Here is a 21845-nt window from a genome sequence, read left to right on the forward strand (position 1 = left end):
TCTATTTATATTTGTATAAATGGTTCCTTACCTCGTACAGTAATTGTACAAGAACACATTTCATATGCTATTAATAGCTATGCAAGCAAATCCATTGACTTTTTGCAATGAGGTAAAAAGAGGAGAGTAGGACTTGTGTGTTTAACGTTAGTAGGGGAAGACCAGGGTTGGTTGTCTCACAGTGCTAATTATTCCCAATCTAAATTGCTCTGTGTAATAATTTTTTAAGTTAAAATGTGTTAAAACTTTGAAAGAACTCATCCATCTGGTCAATTAATGTGAGCACGACAAAACATTGAGGTGAGGGGAATTTGTGTTTTTCATAGGTGAAAGTAAAAAAATAAAAACATGTCTTTGTAAATGTTTGAATTATGGGAGTATCCATGAAATTATGTTTGTTAAAAAGAGGAAAGAGAGAGCTTTATTTCAAACATATTTCTGAATTCCTAGGTCTAGCCATGTGGTAACTATCAACGTCTAGTTTTCATTTACATTTGGTTGAGATGTCAACATGAATTCAATGTGAAATCAACAAAATGTCACCAAGTCGTTTACCAACCTTTTGCAACAAAATGCATTGAAAGTATAAGAAATGTAACTTTTTTCACCGTGACCGGAGATCAGAGTTTACCTACCTATTTTTTACCATTTCATTACTGATTAAATCCCAAGCTATTTTGTGCTTGTGCTGTAAAGAGCTCCCTTCTTTGCCTCACCCACACTGCTTGGGGGGCAGGTAGCCTAGTGGTTAAAGCATTGGCCTTGCAAGATCAAATCCCTGAGCTGACAAGGTAAAAAAAAAAAATATCTATACTGCCCCCCCCTCATTGAAAATAAGAATTTATTCTTAACTGACTTGCCTAGTTAAATAAAGGTCAAATAAAAGCGCATGTGCAAACTTAATCAAACTGTTTTTGTTATTTTCACGGAATAAAATGCTGAACTTTGTTATAAATATTGTTTGACCTCTCCAGAGTCCTGGTAAGCAAACCTTTCACACTGAGGACCAAACAACATCCACACAGAACCAAGACACTCAAACAGGTGAAAGTTGCCCACAACACAGTGATGATGACATTTTTCCATTTCCCAAACACACTGTCAAACCAATTTGTTAGAGCATATTCCCCCCAGAGTTCTCTGCTAATTCGTGAGCTAATGTGGTTAAACCAGCCAGGGTCTTGGTCACTGATCGGTCTGGAGCTGTGTCATCGGGGATGAAAGTACAACATTCTGCTCCGAATATCACACACACACACCACCCTTTTCCGCCAGTAACATATCCAATGAATTAATCCAATCTACATTTTTACAGAGAGTTGACCACCAGAAGATGCTTGATTCCAAGCCAGCCCATATCTGATTCCTAGCTTTGAACTCATCAGGCAACCCCCTTGGAACTCCAATGCTATCAATGTAAACTCTATTGTCAAAGGACCCTGACGGAGCACTCCTTCTTTCTCTTCTACCTGGCACTAGGTCTTTGTGTCGGATAAGGGGGAAGGGCATGCCCAACTGCACTAGTGCACAAATACCGGTCCAATTGGTAGGCAGGTCAGGCCATAGCCTCACCCCTCCACAAACCACCAGACATCCACTCTAGGCATTTTCATCTGCCAGTCAGGTCCCTCATTGTCTTGTCGGTTGTAACATTCTCTGTCCTATTGCATGTTCTTACTTCCCCTACGTCCCATCCGTGTGTGATGTAGCGAGCCATACAATAATAGTGTCCTCCTGTAACTGTGAAAGGGGGAAGTCTGGATGTAATGGGCACATGGGGATACAGATAATACAGATCAATGCAACTGTCATTGTCCGGTTTCCCTGCCTTCATGAACAGCTTTACCATACAGGCCATTCCTCTGGGTGAATCAATTCCATCAAATGGAAAGGGAATGGTTGTCAACTGAGGTTTTGCTGTGGCGCAGGCATAACATTCTTCTTTCGCTACTGATCTGGCTGTATACTGAATCCATTCTAACCACAGGTTAGAATCCCCATAACCAGTTTCCACCTCAATCACTTCCTTCAGATCTTCCGTCTGCACTATCCGCACCGGCCCTTGGCTCTGGACTACTCTGCTGTCAGTATCTGTTTTGTCAGGGGCTCTGCTTGTATTCTGGCTGACTATAGAGCTATCACCTGCCCTAACATCCTCTACCCGGAACAGTACTAGGGTATCAACCGAAACCTAATCAAATCCAACATTCCATAACCCTAGATCCTCTTTCATTACATTTTTAATGGTAATACGTACCTTTATGCAATACTTCTCTCGCTCCGGATTGCAGTCAAAAACCCTCACCTTCACTATACTCCACCTCCTTCCATACTGGGTATGTGGATTTATATAGCCCTCTCTCTCTCTGTGAGCTATGACCTGTTTCCATGAACTACACGGGGACCTGCACAGATATCTTCCATAATGGCTCATAGTTCTAGACTGCCAAGGGGTCAGAGACCCCATTTGGTCTACATAGAACTCAACTGAGACATCCTTCCCAATCTCCACTCTCACGTCCTGTTTACCCAGATCAAGTGACCTCTTATGCTTGGTACATACAAAATCCTCATCGTCTATACTATGGGTCAAGTTACCACCTTCTGTTTTATCGGATGGGTCATGGTGTATTAGGAATATGGCTCCCACGATAAGACAGCTCAGACCAATCAGCACTCCTGTAAATCCCCCCCCCCTTTCCCGGAGAACATATCAGCAGCTAGAGGCCAGCCCATACTTTCACTTCTATGAACGCACACAGGGAGGATAGGGCGGGGTCAGGGAATCTTCGTTAGAGAGGTAACCCCCGAACCCTATTGGTATTCGGTTCTTCTCCTAACTCTGTGATTGTTCGACAGTGTCAGTGTGTCTTACCCTCCTGCAATGTGTGATATGAACCCAGGTAGCTCTTTCAGCTATTCTCACCGCGAAGGCTTTCACCAGGAGTACTTGGTATGGCCCCTCCCAACGGTGCTGCTTCCCGTCTATTCTCCTCAGGGACTGGATTGAGTGAATCACCTTCTCCTGTAATTCACCTGTAGAGCATAAAATCTTGGACATACGGGTTTGGTTAACAAACAGTCTTCTCATGTATTATGCTAGTATATCTTCAACTTCTATGCCTACTTGTTCTGATCCCTAACTCTGTCATTCTATTTGTTCTATCTGATTAGCTAGAATGTCATCCATTATTTAAATAAATAGATCCTAGTAAACCAACTCTAGGGATAATATCTTGACCTAATATTTCAGTTACCACAATCGTGTCCGCCAAGTAAGTTGGGAACGCTACAAAAACATTTTTTTTATTATTATCCAATAGGCCACAAAGTGTCCTATCCTATCCCCCCTTTGATACATGGCTCCGCCCCTGTATAAATATTGCCGCAAATCTAAACAATTCTCTGTCAAGTGTCTTATCTACTTTAAGAGTTATCTGTGCTGCTTTGTATGGTCTTAGATGTATATGTGCTAGTCTATGTAAACAGTAACCTTTCTCTCCTTTCTTATTTCCCAGGCCCTAGTCAATGCTAATATTTCGGCCTGTTGTGCCGAATAATTTCTGGGCAACGTTTTCGTGTTTAACACCTTAGTTCCTGAAACCAACTAAGCTTTCATTCCCCTTTTGTCTCCACTCAGTAACTGTTATCTACCCATTCTGTGTCACTCCTATCTTGCTGATTTCCTGGCCCCCCTTCCCCACCTTCTCCTCTCTGCTCCCAAACCTTCAAGGTCTCAGCAGTCCGTCTGCCCTTTCTCCTATCTGTCTGTCGCTCTTTCTCATAACAGTCAGTATCAAATATGGGTTGTTTCCAAATCTTGACTAAGTGTCTCACTGTCTGAACTCATAGATTTTGGAAAAATTACCTGTCTATGGTGGCCATCTCTAAAGTAATTACATAGGTTGATTAAGGTTATCTCGATGTTCTCTATAATTCTGAATCACCACAGATGTCATATATCCCTGTCCTGTTGGTCTGGATTAGGTTCTAAATACTTAACATAAGTCTACCATTAATCCAAGGCTATGCCATTTCTTTCTTCTCGTTGGTTCAAATTACAGCTATGTCAAAGAACTATAAACTCGTTCATAATTATCAATTACTCAATTTACCTTAAAATCAGTATCACAAATTACCTTAAATTCATTATCCAAATGGCTCTCTCATGAGGCTGATCAGACCACGAAGGAAAAAGCCATGATAGAGGTCAAGAGTCATACCACCCTTTTACAGTCGTGTTACTCAATTTATATTATACAAATTAAAGAAAACCCCTCAAACATTTTCTACATGTTGTATCCAAGATTCCCAGAACATTCCCTTATCAAAAGAATTCACGTGTTTAATTAAAATTCATGTGTTTAAATAAAACGTGTGTGTACCCCTTTAAGATATCGTGTCTCTAGGAAAATGGAAATCTCCTCAAACCCAAAGGCTAAAAAACAAAACATATCCAGGCCTTTTCAATTTTGGTAGAAACAAGCCTCTATCTCACTCGCTCCCTTCAAGAATCCATCCCCGGAAAACATTTCCACAGAAAGACAAGACAATGAAGCACTCCTTTTCCCAGAAAAACCACTTTGTCATACTACCCCGATTCCGAAATCCAAACGTTGACTACAAACAAAACCTAATAATAATGATAATTCCATTGTACTCCCTCCAATCATTAGTTTTAAATTTTCTCAATGGTTCATTATACTTAATTGAACATGCGCTCCAAGCTTGCTTTGCAACATTAAGTCCCCAACATCATTAACATCAGTCCCCAACATCATTGCCTGGCTAAAAGTGGATTGTGAGTGACGTCAGCAGCAGGCGCTCAGCCCGTCCCCAGGCAACAGCAATTTCAGCGAATTGCAAATCATTGTTGGCTGACTGCAGCAGCAGTAGTACGGGTTCGACAAGCCAAACCCAATTAATATAGTTGGTCACGAATGTTTGATCTTGAACAGAACTTACAACATCAATCAACATCTCTCAATCAAAATTGTACTGCCAGAAGTACAGAAAAGAGTGGGAGTCTGTACCCAAACAACTGTCAAATCAATTTGAGTAACATTATTGTGTATTCTACGTAATGGCGCAGTTTTACGTTATCACGCAATGATATCACAACGTTATTTAGCAACAAATCAACCTGCCTCCAGCAACTTACCCTGAAAATTAGTTGGCAACACTGCAACCAACTCTCCTATTCCTGCCCCCAGGCTAAAACATACTCCCTACTCAAACCGATCTCCGCTTTAAGCCTATCGCAAGAGCAAAACCCAACTTTCCAACTTTCTCCACTCCAAAATTCAAAAGTACCATGTACTTCGCTAAATTTATAACGTATGTCAGTCAATCCATAAGAATAAAAACATGCCGATGGGCACAACTTTATCGTATCTCTCCATTATTATTTAGAATTCATTAGATTTAGGTAACTGTCTCTTCTATGATTCAGCATTTTAAATATGACTCCATTCTTAATACGTTATTCCAGCGGACCATTTAGGCAAGACAACGTATTCCATCGAAATAGACTCGCTATTATTTAGAATGAATTAGTCTTTCAATTTAACCTAAACAAGCAATTAAAATGTTCAGTTTATAAACAAACACTAACTGTCACGCCCTGACCATAGTTTGCTTTGTATGTTTCTATGTTTTGTTTGGTCAGGGTGTGATCTGAGTGGGCATTCTATGTTGTACGTCTAGTTTGTCTGTTTCTATGTGTTTGGCCTGATATGGTTCTCAATCAGAGGCAGGTGTTTTTCGTTGTCTCTGATTGGGAGCCATATTTAGGTAGCCTGTTTTGTCATTGTGGGTTGTGGGTGATTGTTCCTGTTACTGTATCCTGTGTTTGTGTTGTCACTTTACGGGACTTCTTCGTTCGTTTATTCGTTATTTTGTTTGTTTCAAGTATTCATATTAAAATGGATACTCACCACGCTGCATCTTGGTCCGACATTTCTTACTCCTCGTCAGAGGAGGACGAAGAATTCCGTGACACTAACAACCGTATCTTTCCAGGCAAAACTTATCAACAGTTGAATTACAATCATAATCAAATTTAGTCTAGTGGTGCCCTGGCCGAGATACAAACCCAAGTCTCCCGCATTGTAGGCAGGATTTTTACCTCTGGACCACCAGCACTATTTAAAAATTTGAGGCGCAAATAACCCTATTATTATAATTCTCTGTAGTCGTAAACTCCGGCACCGAGACAATTCCCAGAAAATAGCCCTAATTTAAAGATCCAAGTGTTTCCCCAGCGAGGATTCTCATTAATCTCGCTCTCGTTGTCCCTGCCTCTCTCTTTCTCTCCCGATTGTCGTGCCTGACCTTCCCCTTAGTTGAATTACAATTTCGGTGGTTGTGTCCTACTCGGTCACAATGTTTGCAGGGAGCATTACACTCCCGGGCGAAATGTCCCGTCTCATTGCAATTGAAACATGTTCTATCGTCTGATCCTGTCCATTTTTTCCCTTCTCTCTTAGGTCCCTTCCCCTTAAGGCCTCCTTTATGTTTGTTTACAATTACCCCGATAGTTACTGTCAGATGCTCCGACTCCACCTGTTTGCTCTTTTTACAGTCTCGGTGGTTATGGCCTACTTTAGTGCAGTGTTTACACGGTGCCTCACAATCTCTAGCAAAATGACCCGGTTTGTGACAGTTAATGTTATGCTGGTGAATGAGGACCCAAAAGCGACGTAATAGTAACAGAGTCTTTATTCCAGTATTAAACAAATAATGATTCTCCTGGATATTATCAATGGTCAATCCAAAACAGGAAACTGAAATCCTCTCGTCAATAGAGAGGAACGACTGGAGACGCGACCACAGACTGCAGGTCGCTTCAGGAAGGCACTGGCCGTAGCTGACATAGACACCTGCTCACACGCAGCATCTGAAGAAGGCAAAGAACACGACAGGGCGGAACAAGGACACAGGAACAGCAAACATCAAACAAGAATCCGACAAGGACAGAAGCGGAAAACAGAGGGAGAAATAGGGACTCTAATCAGAGGGCAAAATAGGGGACAGGTGTGAAAGAGTAAATGAGGTCGTTAGGAGAATGAGAAACAGCTGGGAGCAGGAACGGAACGATAGAGAGAGAGAGCGGGAGAGGGAGAGAGGGAGGAGGAGAGAGAGAGAGAGAAAGAGGGAAAGAACCTAATAAGACCAGCAGAGGGAAGCACAGGGACAAGACATGATCAAAGACAAAACATGACAGTACCCCCCCACTCACCGAGCGCCTCCTGGCGCACTCGAGGAGGAACCCTGGCGGCAACGAAGGAAATCATCAATCAACGAACGGTCCAGCACGTCCCGAGATGGAACCCAACTCCTCTCCTCAGGACCGTAACCCTCCCAATCCACTAAGTACTGGTGACCACGTCCCCGAGAACGCATGTCCATGATCTTCCGTACCTTGTAAATAGGAGCGCCCTCGACAAGGACGGGGGGGGGGGAGGGAAGACGAACGGGGGCGCGAAGAAAAGGCTTGACACAAGAGACATGGAAGACAGGGTGGACGCGACGAAGATGTTGCGGAAGAAGCAGTCGCACAGCGACAGGATTGACGACCTGAGAGACACGGAACGGACCAATGAACCGCGGAGTCAACTTGCGAGAAGCTGTCGTAAGGGGAAGGTTACGAGTGGAAAGCCACACTCTCTGACCGCGACAATACCTAGGACTCTTAATCCTACGTTTATTGGCGGCTCTCACAGTCTGCGCCCTGTAACGGCAAAGTGCAGACCTGACCCTCCTCCAGGTGCGCTCACAACGTTGGACAAAAGCCTGAGCGGAGGGAACGCTGGACTCGGCGAGCTGGGACGAGAACAGAGGAGGCTGGTACCCAAGACTACTCTGAAACGGAGATAGACCGGTAGCAGACGAAGGAAGCGAGTTGTGAGCGTACTCAGCCCAGGGGAGCTGTTCTGCCCAAGACGCAGGGTTTCGAAACGAAAGGCTGCGTAATATGCGACCAATCGACTGATTGGCCCTTTCTGCTTGACCGTTAGACTGGGGATGAAACCCGGAAGAGAGACTGACGGAAGCACCAATCAAACGACAGAACTCCCTCCAAAACTGTGACGTGAATTGCGGACCTCTGTCTGAAACGGCGTCTAACGGGAGGCCATGAATTCTGAACACATTCTCAATGATGATTTGTGCCGTCTCCTTAGCGGAAGGAAGCTTAGCGAGGGGAATGAAATGTGCCGCCTTAGAGAACCTATCGATAACCGTAAGAATCACAGTCTTCCCCGCAGACGAAGGCAGACCGGTAATAAAGTCTAAGGCGATGTGAGACCATGGTCGAGAAGGAATGGGAAGCGGTCTGAGACGACCGGCAGGAGGAGAGTTACCTGACTTAGTCTGCGCGCAGTCCGAACAAGCAGCCACGAAACGACGCGTGTCCCGCTCCTGAGTAGGCCACCAAAACCGCTGGCGAATAGAAGCAAGCGTACCCCGAACGCCGGGGTGGCCAGCTAACTTGGCAGAGTGAGCCCACTGAAGAACAGCCAGACGAGTAGAGACAGGAACGAACAGAAGGTTACTAGGACAAGCGCGCGGCGACGCAGTGTGAGTGAGTGCTTGCTTTACCTGTCTCTCAATTCCCCAGACAGTCAACCCGACAACACGCCCTTCAGGGAGAATCCCCTCGGGGTCGGTAGAAGCCACAGAAGAACTAAAGAGACGGGATAAGGCATCAGGCTTGGTGTTCTTATTTCCCGGGCGATAGGAAATCACGAACTCGAAACGAGCGAAAAACAACGCCCAACGAGCTTGACGTGCATTAAGTCGTTTGGCCGAACGGATGTACTCAAGGTTCTTATGGTCAGTCCAAACGACAAAAGGGACGGTCGCCCCCTCCAACCACTGTCGCCATTCGCCTATGGCTAAGCGGATGGCGAGCAGTTCGCGGTTACCCACATCATAGTTGCGCTCCGATGGCGACAGGCGATGAGAAAAGTAAGCGCAAGGATGGACCTTATCGTCAGAGTGGAAGCGCTGAGACAGAATGGCTCCCACGCCCACCTCTGAAGCGTCAACCTCGACAATGAATTGTTTAGTGACGTCAGGAGTAACAAGGATAGGGGCGGATGTAAAACGCTTCTTGAGGAGATCAAAAGCTCCCTGGGCGGAACCGGACCACTTAAAGCAAGTCTTGACAGAAGTCAGAGCTGTGAGAGGGGCAGCCACTTGACCGAAATTACGAATGAAACGCCGATAGAAATTAGCGAAACCGAGAAAGCGCTGCAACTCGACACGTGACTTAGGGACGGGCCAATCGCTGACAGCCTGGACCTTAGCGGGATCCATCTGAATGCCTTCAGCGGAAATAACAGAACCGAGAAATGTGACAGAGGAGACATGAAAGGCGCACTTCTCAGCCTTCACGTAGAGACAATTCTCTAAAAGGCGCTGGAGTACACGTCGAACGTGCTGAACATGAATCTCGAGTGACGGTGAAAAAATCAGGATATCGTCAAGGTAAACGAAAACAAAAATGTTCAGCATGTCTCTCAGTACATCATTAACTAATGCCTGAAAGACAGCTGGAGCATTAGCGAGACCGAACGGCAGAACCCGGTATTCAAAATGCCCTAACGGAGTGTTAAACGCCGTTTTCCACTCGTCCCCCTCTCTGATGCGTACGAGATGGTAAGCGTTACGAAGGTCCAACTTAGTAAAGCACCTGGCTCCCTGCAAAATCTCGAAGGCTGACGACATAAGGGGAAGCGGATAACGATTCTTAACCGTTATGTCATTCAGCCCTCGATAATCCACGCAGGGGCGCAGAGTACCGTCCTTCTTCTTAACAAAGAAAAATCCCGCTCCGGCGGGAGAGGAAGAAGGCACCACGGTACCGGCGTCGAGAGAAACAGACAGATAATCCTCGAGAGCCTTACGTTCGGGAGCCGACAGAGAGTATAGTCTACCCCGAGGGGGAGTGGTCCCCGGAAGAAGATCAATACAACAATCATACGACCGGTGAGGAGGAAGGGAGCTGGCTCTGGACCGACTGAAGACCGTGCGCAGATCATGATATTCCTCCGGCACTCCTGTCAAATCACCAGGTTCCTCCTGAGTAGAGGGGACAGAAGACACAGGAGGGATAGCAGACATTAAACACTTCACATGACAAGAAACGTTCCAGGATAGGATAGAATTACTAGACCAATTAATAGAAGGATTATGACATACTAGCCAGGGATGACCCAAAACAACAGGTGTAAAAGGTGAACGAAAAATCAAAAAGGAAATGGTCTCACTGTGGTTACCAGATACTGTGAGGGTTAAAGGTAGTGTCTCACATCTGATACTGGGGAGAAGACTACCATCTAAGGCGAACATGGGCGTGGGCTTCCCTAACTGTCTGAGAGGAATGTCATGTTTCCGAGCCCATGCTTCGTCCATAAAACAACCCTCAGCCCCAGAGTCTATCAAGGCACTGCAGGAAGCAGCCGAACCGGTCCAGCGTAGATGGACCGACAAGGTAGTACAGGATCTTGATGGAGAGACCTGAGTAGTAGCGCTCACCAGTAGCCCTCCGCTTACTGATGAGCTCTGGCTTTTACTGGACATGACATGACAAAATGTCCAGCAGAACCGCAATAGAGGCAAAGGCGGTTGGTGATTCTCCGTTCCCTCTCCTTTGTCGAGATGCGAATACCTCCCAGCTGCATGGGCTCAGTCTCTGAGCCGGTGGGAGGAGATGGTTGAGATGCGGAGAGGGGAAACACCGTTAACGTGAGCTCTCTTCCACGAGCTCGGTGACGAAGATCTACCCGTCGTTCTATGCGGATGGCGAGTGCAATCAAAGAGTCCACGCTGGAAGGAACCTCCCGGGAGAGAATCTCATCCTTAACCTCAGCGTGGAGTCCCTCCAGAAAACGAGCGAGCAACGCCGGCTCGTTCCAGTCACTGGATGCAGCAAGAGTGCGAAACTCTATAGAGTAATCCGTTATGGATCGATCACCTTGACATAGGGAAGCCAGGGCCCTGGAAGCCTCCTTCCCAAAAACTGAACGATCAAAAACCCGTATCATCTCCTCTTTAAAGTTCTGATAATCGTTAGAACACTCAGCCCTTGCCTCCCAGATAGCTGTGCCCCACTCCCGAGCCCGACCAGTAAGGAGTGATATGACGTAAGCGATCCGAGCTCTCTCACTAGAGTACGTGTTGGGCTGGAGAGAGAACACAATATCACACTGGGTGAGAAAAGAGCGACACTCAGTGGGCTGCCCAGAGTAACATGGTGGGTTATTAACCCTAGGTTCCGGAGACTCGGAAGACCAGGAAGTAGCTGGTGGCACGAGACGAAGACTCTGAAACTGTCCAGAGAGATCGGAGACCTGAGCGGCCAGGGTCTCAACGGCATGACGAGCAGCAAACAATTCCTGCTCGTGTCTGCCGAGCATTGCTCCCTGGAACTCGACGGCAGTGTTGAGAGAATCCATAGTCGCTGGGTCCATCTTGGTCGGATTCTTCTGTTATGCTGGTGAATGAGGACCCAAAAGCGACGTAATAGTAACAGAGTCTTTATTCCAGTATTAAACAAATAATGATTCTCCTGGATATTATCAATGGTCAATCCAAAACAGGAAACTGAAATCCTCTCGTCAATAGAGAGGAACGACTGGAGACGCGACCACAGACTGCAGGTCGCTTCAGGAAGGCACTGGCCGTAGCTGACATAGACACCTGCTCACACGCAGCATCTGAAGAAGGCAAAGAACACGACAGGGCGGAACAAGGACACAGGAACAGCAAACATCAAACAAGAATCCGACAAGGACAGAAGCGGAAAACAGAGGGAGAAATAGGGACTCTAATCAGAGGGCAAAATAGGGGACAGGTGTGAAAGAGTAAATGAGGTCGTTAGGAGAATGAGAAACAGCTGGGAGCAGGAACGGAACGATAGAGAGAGAGAGCGGGAGAGGGAGAGAGGGAGGAGGAGAGAGAGAGAGAGAAAGAGGGAAAGAACCTAATAAGACCAGCAGAGGGAAGCACAGGGACAAGACATGATCAAAGACAAAACATGACAGTTAAAGCATCTATCTCCCCCTTTCTTCTGACTGTCTCTATCCACTTTTCTCGACTTTCTCCCTTTCTCTACCTCTATCCACTTTCTCAATAAGTTTTCTAAATCCTGTCCTAGTTTGGTTAAATCTTTCCTGACTTTCCCTAGGGCAGCTAGCCCTACCCTTTCCTCCTCCTGCTCTACCCCTCCCTCGGCTCCCGGAGGATCCCCATATGGGGGTGGTGGGGGTGGGACGGGAAGCCCTGGCTGCCGTCGTCTCACCACCACCGTTTCTTCATCGGGATTCTCTCTCCACGCCTGATCTATCAGGGTTGGGTACAATTCAGGCTTATGAGAGACTTCCAGAGGAGCCGTGGGAGTTATTGTTCCTAGTTGCTGGCTACTTACATCTTCCTTCTTTTTTACTTCCTTTTTCTTTTCTCCCTCTGCTCTCTTCCTCGCCTCGGCTAACCATACCCTCGCTGTGTCAAGCCCCTCGGCCTGCTGTTGATCTGCCTTGTCTCCACATGCCTTACGTATTCGTCGTACCATTAGTTCCAACTTTTCCACGTCCAAACTTCCATCTGTAAGAAATTGTAATAGATACTGGAAACTTGTAATAACAACTTCTCAACATAAGCTATCTTTTATACAAAATACACACACCCCCGTTTTCCCTTGGACATATGCTGGTCTCATTAGACACCAACCACAGACACACACAACTCCCCTCCCCCATGACAACCACAGACACACACAACTCCCCTCTCCCATGAACAGGCCCCTGTTAAAACAACCCCACACACACTAGACTCAAGGTTGGAGCACAAGACAAAGAACTATGTTAAGAGCCAATGGAACGTCGACACCAGGCCTGAACAGGACTACCCACGACCCAGATCGACCAATCAGAAGGCCAGACTACCAGATCAACCTACTTCATTCAATGCATATATAAGCTGTACAAATATGTTTAGCGGCCTCTTCTTCCGACGATTCCTTACGAGTCAGACAGAACGGGGCCATGCTGCACGCTTTGCCAGATATTTTTACACTTGAATAAAACTGCCTTATTATACAATTATACACCTCGTCCTATGTCTCAACTTGATCTTCTGTCTCTAGTAACTGTTTTACTAACAAACTTGGTATGCAGAGGATGGTTCGTTAAAATCCTTTGAATTCGGTCCATAGAAAGTAAAGAGAGAGGAGACGGGTTGGAGAAAGATTCGAGAAGGAGGGGTGACTGGGAATCAGGAGAGATTCGGTGATTCAGCCCGCCTCAGGATACTGATCAAAAGAGCTCGACAAATAAAAAGGTAAGCAGTACCTGTTTAATCGAAATCTGCATATTATATTATAGTCAATACCCAAATTAAGATCAGTGTTTCTGAAGGCGAGTATGGATTATTGTTAAAAATTATGTGAAAACTGTCAATAACCGAAGGCATTGTGTAAAGATATCTGAGTAATAATAGGTCAAGACTTGTTCACATAGTCTGGCACTAGTCGATTTGATTGACTAGATGTACAGTGAGGAATAAGCTTTAATAGGATTCACATAGTCGGGCCATAGTTGATAGTTGATCAGCTAGGGGTTACCGTGAGGAATTCATAATTAAAAGAAAGGATTCACATAGTCGGGCCATAGTTGATAGTTGATCGGCTAGGGGTTACCGTGAGGAATTCATAATTAAAAGAAAGGATTCACACAGTCGGGCCATAGTTGATAGTTGATCGGCTAGGGGTTACCGTGAAGAATCCATAATAAAAAATAAATAAAAATAAGATTCATATAGCCGGGCAATAGTTGATCAGCTAGGTGTTACCGTGAGGAATCTAATAATGTGAGTGATTGAACGTTCCACGAGACTGATTGCTACTAATTACTGATATGCTAAATTGAGACTGTGTTGATAGTGACCGCCGAGTCAAAAAGCTTAGGTCGTTGTCCAGCCGCCGCGCTGAAAGTTGACCTGATTTTTCCCTCTCGTGCTGTTGGTAAATCCTTAAGGGTTAGAATTAATTTGACAATTATTTTAGAAGCGCTTGAATATACTAGTATATTGTTCCAAAAGGAAATTTCTGAAATGTTTTGCCAAAGTATTTAATTAATCGAAAAAGTTAAAATTAATAATAACGTTTGAATAAAAGTTCCTAAAATTGCCATTCCAATTATTATAGAAGCGCTTGAATTCACTAATATATTGTTCCAAAAGGAAATTTCTGAAATGTTTTGGCAAAATATTTAATTAATCGAATAAGCGAATAACAATAATATCTTTTGGAAAATAGTTCCTAAGGATATTATTTCAATTATTTTGGGAGCGCTTGAATATACTAATATATTGTTCCAAAAGGATATAGCTGAAATATTGTTGGAAAACGGAAAAATAATTTACTGAAGATACGGAAATTACATCGCTGGTTTCGACCAAGTGACGGGCTAAGTACACCAAAATAGTATAGACCCAGACATAACTTAACGACAAAAATGGCCACGACCACCGTCCCCAAACACAAATTCAATGAATACTTAGATCAGAGAATGAAGGACAGAGCAGGGGGAAAAATACAATATAAAACCATAAAAAAAGTATGGGAGGATGTGAGGCTGAAATGGACACAGGCAGGTTACCTTAGCGGAGCTGCCCCATCAAAAGGGCAACTCCTCACTATGGAGAAAGAATTAGAGGAAGCAGTGAAGGAAGGGATAGAAAGTGAAGTTGAAAAGAATAAGAGTCACTTATTTAAGAAGGAAGGAACAAAGCATAGAGAAAGAGCAGAGGCTGAGCTGAAAGTAGGATCGTGGGCAATTGAGGAAATCCGAAGGGCACTCCCATACAGAAAACCTGACATGATGGGGGTGGTCACTGAAGCCCCAACTGACACCAAAGAGGGCAGGTCCAACAATAATGACGCCCCACCTACCACCACAGTCGCCCCATCGGCCCCAACCCAACTATACCCGGAACTGCCACAGGGAGAGAAAATAACACCACCTCCCTATTCTCAAAATCCATTCACCCACCTCCCTCAAAATCCTTTTCTGACCCCTGCTGTGATACAGGCACCGGTGTTTGTGGTGCATGAAGGACACCTAAAAGGTAACATGACTTTGGGGATCCAAGAAGGGCAACTCATGTGTGAAGAGAGAACTGATCATCGAGAAAGGGAGGAAAGGGATAGATCTCACACACAAGGACGTGGTGAGGGTTCGAAACCAGCCTCACTACAGGGACATGGTGGCTCTCTATTTACCTATCCACAAGGACGGGGTGGTGGGTCTCAACCAGGCCCTTTGATGAGAGAAGACAGAGAGCTGATTCAGTTTTCTTCCACTCCAAACCCAGACTGGTTTAGAAGCAGAACACGGGGGGATAGTCAAACAGTCACTGAAGGGTCATGGTCGCCACCAGGACAATGTTCCTCTGGGGCCTCATTAAGAGGAAACCACAGCAAGGACGATGAAGGTGAGAACAGATCAGGACAAGATGAAGAGGAGGTGGAGCGAGACCTCAGGGACTCAGTGGCACTGGCCAAATCTATGTTAGAAGATGCTGAACGTGGAGGGGGCTCGTACCATATAAAAGGGGTAATGATGGGGAAGGTGACGGATTTGGTCGAACCTATTAGACAGTCCGTACGTCTCAGGGAACAGAGCAGCAGGGGTGTCTCGTCCAGGGCAGACTGGGATCCCCAACATGGAGGACGGGGAGGGTCGGAGATGCAGATGCCGTTGAGGCCCACTCCGGACGGAGGGCATGAAGAATACCAACCCTGGAAAATGACAGACCTTACCACTTTGATGGAACAATTACCCAGCCTGCATGGGGGTGCCTCTGCATGGCTCCTTCAACTGCAAACACTGACTTCAGGTCTACGGCTCTGTCTAGGTGACATGAGGGCCCTTCTGGCTAGAGCAACAGACCATACCACCATGAGTGCTTTGATAAGAGATGCAGATCTTGCCACAGCCCCAGCTGCACTGGCCCAGGGAGACTTCCGAGCACAATTGTGGGCAGTGTTGAGAAGGGCATATCCCACAGAACGAAACCATGCAACCCTTTCATCATTCACCATCAATCCAGGGGAACAACCGGCAGCCTACCTCGACAGAGCAAAAACCACATGGAGAACTGTCCACGAAGAACCATATGACCACACTGCCACTACGGTCAGCATGTGGAAGGAGATGGTGGTGAGCGGAGCTCCAAACGAGGTCCGTACCAAACTCAGAGGCACTGTGGGGTTAATGGCACTTCCCCAGGCTCAGTTCAACTCCCATGTGCATCACCACATCACCCAATACAACAAGGATAAGGGAGGGGCTGAAACACAAGTCCAGTCCCTACAGGTACAACTTTTGAAACTACAACTGAAAGAGGCCCAGAAAGGAGATAAACCGAAGAAACAAATGGTGGCTGAAGATCAACCAGACATCTCACATATCATTGAAAAAACGGTTTCACAAATGATACAGCAACAACAACCACCCATGGCACCACAGGGACCTCCCATGCCAGAACCCGGGATGGAACAACCTGTCCCGATGGCAGCACAACCGTACTATCAACCGCCACAACAACCATATCAGCCACCATGGGGACAATCACCAAGATACTCTTCACCATGGGGGGGCTGTTACAATTGTAAACAAATGGGACATATGGCTCGCCAGTGTCCATACCCAGTAACATCGATCCAACAACATTGGATGGCAAACAGGGCACGAGGATACGCCCCTAGACCGAGAGGGGGAGTAAGGCCAATGATGTACCAACCACGTGCAGCCCAGCAACCTGCATACAATCACCCTAACACAGACCTAAACCAACAGCCGCCTCCTCCTTTCCAGGGCATGTCAGATGAATATGCCCCATGGCCCTGAAGCTGCCCACCACCACAGAACGAGAATGGGGGTCAACATTTTCCACTCCACACCGAACCAACTATCATGTGTGAGGTGGAGGGAGTGACCCACCAATTTTTGGTAGATACAGGATGTACGTATTCTGCCATAAGATCTCGTCAACCACTCTCTTCGGAAACAATACAGGTGGTGGGGGTATCAGGAACACCCGAAGCACAAAACAAGACCATTCCATTGCTTTTCTCATGGGGCCCTTCCAATTTGAAGCATCAGTTCCTATACTGTCCCAATTGTCCAATCAACCTCTTAGGAAGGGATCTACTGTGCAAACTAAAATGTTCAATTTACCTCACTGAGAAGGGCGTGGAGGTCTCCATTGATCCTATTCCCTCAACACCAAATCATCCCGTCAAAATACTAATGCTACCCATCATTCCAACCCCTGTGTTGTCAGCAACGCAAGAAATCTATTGGCTGAAATGCATTGAAACAGGTCCAGGGACCCCGGAGGTCCAGTTTAAGTTCAATCAACTGAAATCACAGATCTATGCATTACACCCATACAAGACCCCACAAGCTGAAATCCACTGTACACTGAATGTGACAGACAATGACGTGAACACATACACCGATGACTGGGATGAGAACATGATGCACCTAACGCCATCCATCAGGTGTTGCACCATTGTGTGTGGACAAGAGGGGGTGGCAGCACCAGTCATCCTACCACCTCATCTGAAATCCTGGTACCTACTAGGGGAGGAGTCAGCTCCCCATGTTACACTGGCAGTGGGAAACGGTTTTGAAGCAAGGAGCCTGGGCCCTATGATCAGACGAGCATCCAAACTTCAGTGGGAACCCACCCAAACACCGGGAATACACAAGGCCACCACTGAAAACATGTGGAGGTTCATGACTGTTGACACTGAAGAACACTGTCTTCCAGAACGACTGACCCTGCCAAGACACCATGGTAAGCCATACACCGACCACCCATCTACCAAAGCATTGATCTCCACCATAGATGAAAGTATATGGACTCACACCCCTTTTGATGTGGGCCAACTACAGGTGGCACCGGTCACCATCACCCTACTGAACCCAGATCAAATACCTGTTTACCGAACTCAATATCGTTTGAAACCCGAACAGACCATGGGGATCAAACCGACCATTGATGGGTTACTGAGAGCACAGGTTATCTATCGAACTGTATCTCCATGGAACACGCCGATCCTACCAGTGCTGAAAGCTGGAGGAGAAACATACCGGATGGTTCAAGACTTCCGAGCAGTAAATGACGTTACTGCACCTATAGACCTACCTGTCCCTGACCCTCACATCACTCTGAGCAATCTGTCTCCAAAACACCAATACTTTACGGTGGTGGATCTGGCTAATGCTTTCTTCAGCATCCCACTTGATGAAGCCTCACAGCCACTCTTTGCTTTCACGTACGAACATCAACAGTACACTTATTCGGTTCTCCCCCAGGGTTACAGGTGTTCTCCCGGAATCTTCAATCACATCCTTAAAACACACCTGGCAGAGTTGAAAATCCCAGAAGGTGTGATACTGATCCAATATGTAGATGACCTGTTGCTGGGGGCTCCCACTTCTGATCTCTGCCTACAGATGACAAAAACATTACTGGACTTCCTGGCCGTCAAAGGATACAAAGTCAAAATGAGCAAAGTCCAGTCCTGTCGCAGAACTGTCCTTTTCCTTGGCAGAGAAATCTCGGGAGAAGGAGCAGGACTCTCCAAAACCCACAGAGACTCTATACTTCATCATCCACGCCCCATCACGGTGTCGGGAATGTTGTCTTTCCTTGGTTTGACAGGGTACAGCCGAACACACATCCCAGACTACACTGCCAGAACTGAGCCACTGAGAGAAATAGTGCGAGAGGCGGGACCAAGGAACCTACACTCGTCATTGACATGGACCACTGAAGCATCAAAGGCTTTTGCACTCTTGAAAACAGATCTCTCAGTGGCAGCAGCATTGACATCACCTGACTACAAAAACAAATTCCATCTGGATGTTTCTGAAAAGGAAGGATTCACATCATCCATCCTTTTTCAGAAACAAGAGGGGGAGAGAAGAGTGTTGATGTATCACTCCTCCAAATTGGACCACATCGAAGTAGGACAAACCACATGTTCCAGGTATGTAGCTGCAGTGGCAAAAGCTATTGAAAAAACAGCCCACTTGGTAATGTGCCATCCATTGGAAATACACACCCACCATGGGGTTGCAGCATATCTGATGAGCAAAGAATTCACGTTCAGCGCTGAAAGAAAAACGAAAATCCAGAATAAATGCACACAATCACACATCACATTTGTCAACACTGACAAAAACATGGCAGACGCACTCAATGCTGAAGAAGGTCTACCCCACTCCTGTGCAGAAAGAGCTGCACAAGAACTGAAACTGAGACCTGACCTGGGGAACGAACCACTCACCAACCCGGACCTATGGTTATACACAGATGGATGCTGCTATAGAGGAGAGGAAGGGAACATAGCAGCATACGCAGTGGTGCAGCAGCTCCCGGATAGATCACATGTGACTTTGGAATCTGCCATCATCCCACAACCTGCATCAGCCCAATTAGCTGAAATCATAGGTTTGACACAAGCTCTGGAAAGAGCTGAAGGAAAGACTGTAAACATCTACACCGACTCAGCGTATGCTCATGGAGCAGTCCATACTGATGGACCACAATGGGTTAGACGCAACTTCACCACCACAGGAAACCTGCCAATCAAACACAAGACACAGATGGAAAAACTGATTAAATCAGTCTCATTACCTAAGAAGGTGGCCATCATGAAGTGTAAAGGACATCAACAACTGAAAAACAGAGTCAGCGAGGGAAATGATGCAGCTGACAAAGCAGCCAAGAAAGCTGGTGGATACACCCCGAGACAAATGATACTTCAGATCCAACCAGCTCGGACTGAGCTCACAGGGCAACACATAAAAGCACATTCAGCAGGACCCTATGAACACTCAGTATGGGGACAGAAAGGGGCCACCAAAGGACCTGATGAACTGTGGAGATGCCATGATGGCAGACTAGTGGCCCCTGCAAACCTCTGTCCAGAACTAATACGAGAAGCTCATGGGCCCACACACGAAGGCAAACTGAAGACTTTACAGAAGTTGTCCCACATCTGGTGGCACCCCCACATGAAAGACATGACAGATTTGTTTTGTGACGAGTGTAGCATTTGTGGTAGCCACAATCCAAAGAAACCATATCAAACGCCCATGGGTTCATACCCAGTCCCAAATGCTTGTTTTCAGGACATCAGCATAGATTACACAGATATGGGGCAAGACAATGTGACAAATGGAAAAAGGTACCTGTTAGTTATGGTAGACAGGTTCTCTAAATGGGTTGAGGCAATACCAACAGCAAGGGAGGATGCAAAATCGGTCATTAACTTCTTATGGCTGCAGCCCGAGGCCGCCCACAATATGACAACAGCCACTTCAAGTGCAGGGCGCGAAATTCAAAATATATATTTTAAAATATTTAACTTTCACACATTAACAAGTCCAAGACACCAGATGAAAGATACACTTCTTGTGAATCAAGCCAACATGTCCGATTTTTAAAATGTTTTACAGGGAAGACAAAATATGTAAATCTATTAGCTAACCACGTTAGCAAAAGACACCACTTTTCTAACTCCATCAGTTTCTTACTCCATCAGGTGCTATCACAAATTCGACCAAATAAAGATATAAATAGCCACTAACCAAGAAACAAATTCATCAGATGACAGTCTGATAACATATTTATTGTATAGCATATGTTTTGTTCGAAAAATTTGCATATTTCATGTATAAACCATAGTTTACATTTCAGCTACAATCAGAAATTGCACCGAAAGCAGCCATAATATTTACAGACACCAACGTCAAATAGCTAATTACTCATCATAAAACATTTCTGAAAAATTCATAGTGTGCAGCAATTGAAAGACAGGCATCTTGTGATTCCAAACAATATTTCCGATTTATTAAATGTTTTACAGCGAAAACAAAATGTAACGCTATATTAGCATAGCCACAATAGACAGAAATACTTGGGCGCCCACGACCAGTTCACATGCACGACAGATATATGAAATAACATCATAAAGCAGGTCTTACTTTTGCTGATCTTTCATCAGAATGTTGAACAAGGTGTCCTCTGTCCAGATGAGTCGTTGTTTGGATTCAGAATGGCAAATTTCCCTCTTCAATTAGCATTGGCACTAGCCGAGTGGCACAATTCTCTCCAACGTAATCAAAGTCAGAGGACGGAACACGGCAAAACTCCCGAAAAAATGTCAATAATCTGATTAAACTATATTGAAAAAACATACATTACGATGATATGGTCACATGTATCAAATAAAATCCGAGCCGGAGATGTTAGTCATCCATTACGGCAGCAAAACAGAAGGCAATCGCACTTCCAAGTCGCGCGCTTCAGATACCGGAAGTGGACGGTCACGTCATACAAAGAGCTTGTATTCCACCCCAGACCAAGATAAACACAAAATTTCTTCTCTCACATCATCTTGACACCCAGAGGAAGGCGTATGGAGTGTAAGTAGACTCCTAAGTGTCAAGACCATGTATAGGCATCAAGTTGAAAAGAGCATCGATTTCTGACATTTCACTTCCTGGTCAGGAAAAGTGCTGCAGAAGGACTTCTGTTTCACTCAGAGAAATAATTCCAACTGTTTTAGAAACTAGAGAGTGTTTTCTATCCAAAAAGAAGAATAATATCCATATTGTACGAGCAAGATTTGAGTAGGAGGCCGTTTGAAATGGGCACGATTTCACTGGCTACTCAACACTTTGCCTTGCAGCCATAAGAAGTTAAGGCTAAGATAGCTAAGGTATGTGCAGGTTCGAAGTTGACATGGGTCGAAGCCT

This window comes from Salvelinus namaycush, chromosome 13 (assembly GCF_016432855.1).
Source record: "Salvelinus namaycush isolate Seneca chromosome 13, SaNama_1.0, whole genome shotgun sequence".
Lineage (NCBI taxonomy): Eukaryota > Metazoa > Chordata > Actinopteri > Salmoniformes > Salmonidae > Salvelinus > Salvelinus namaycush.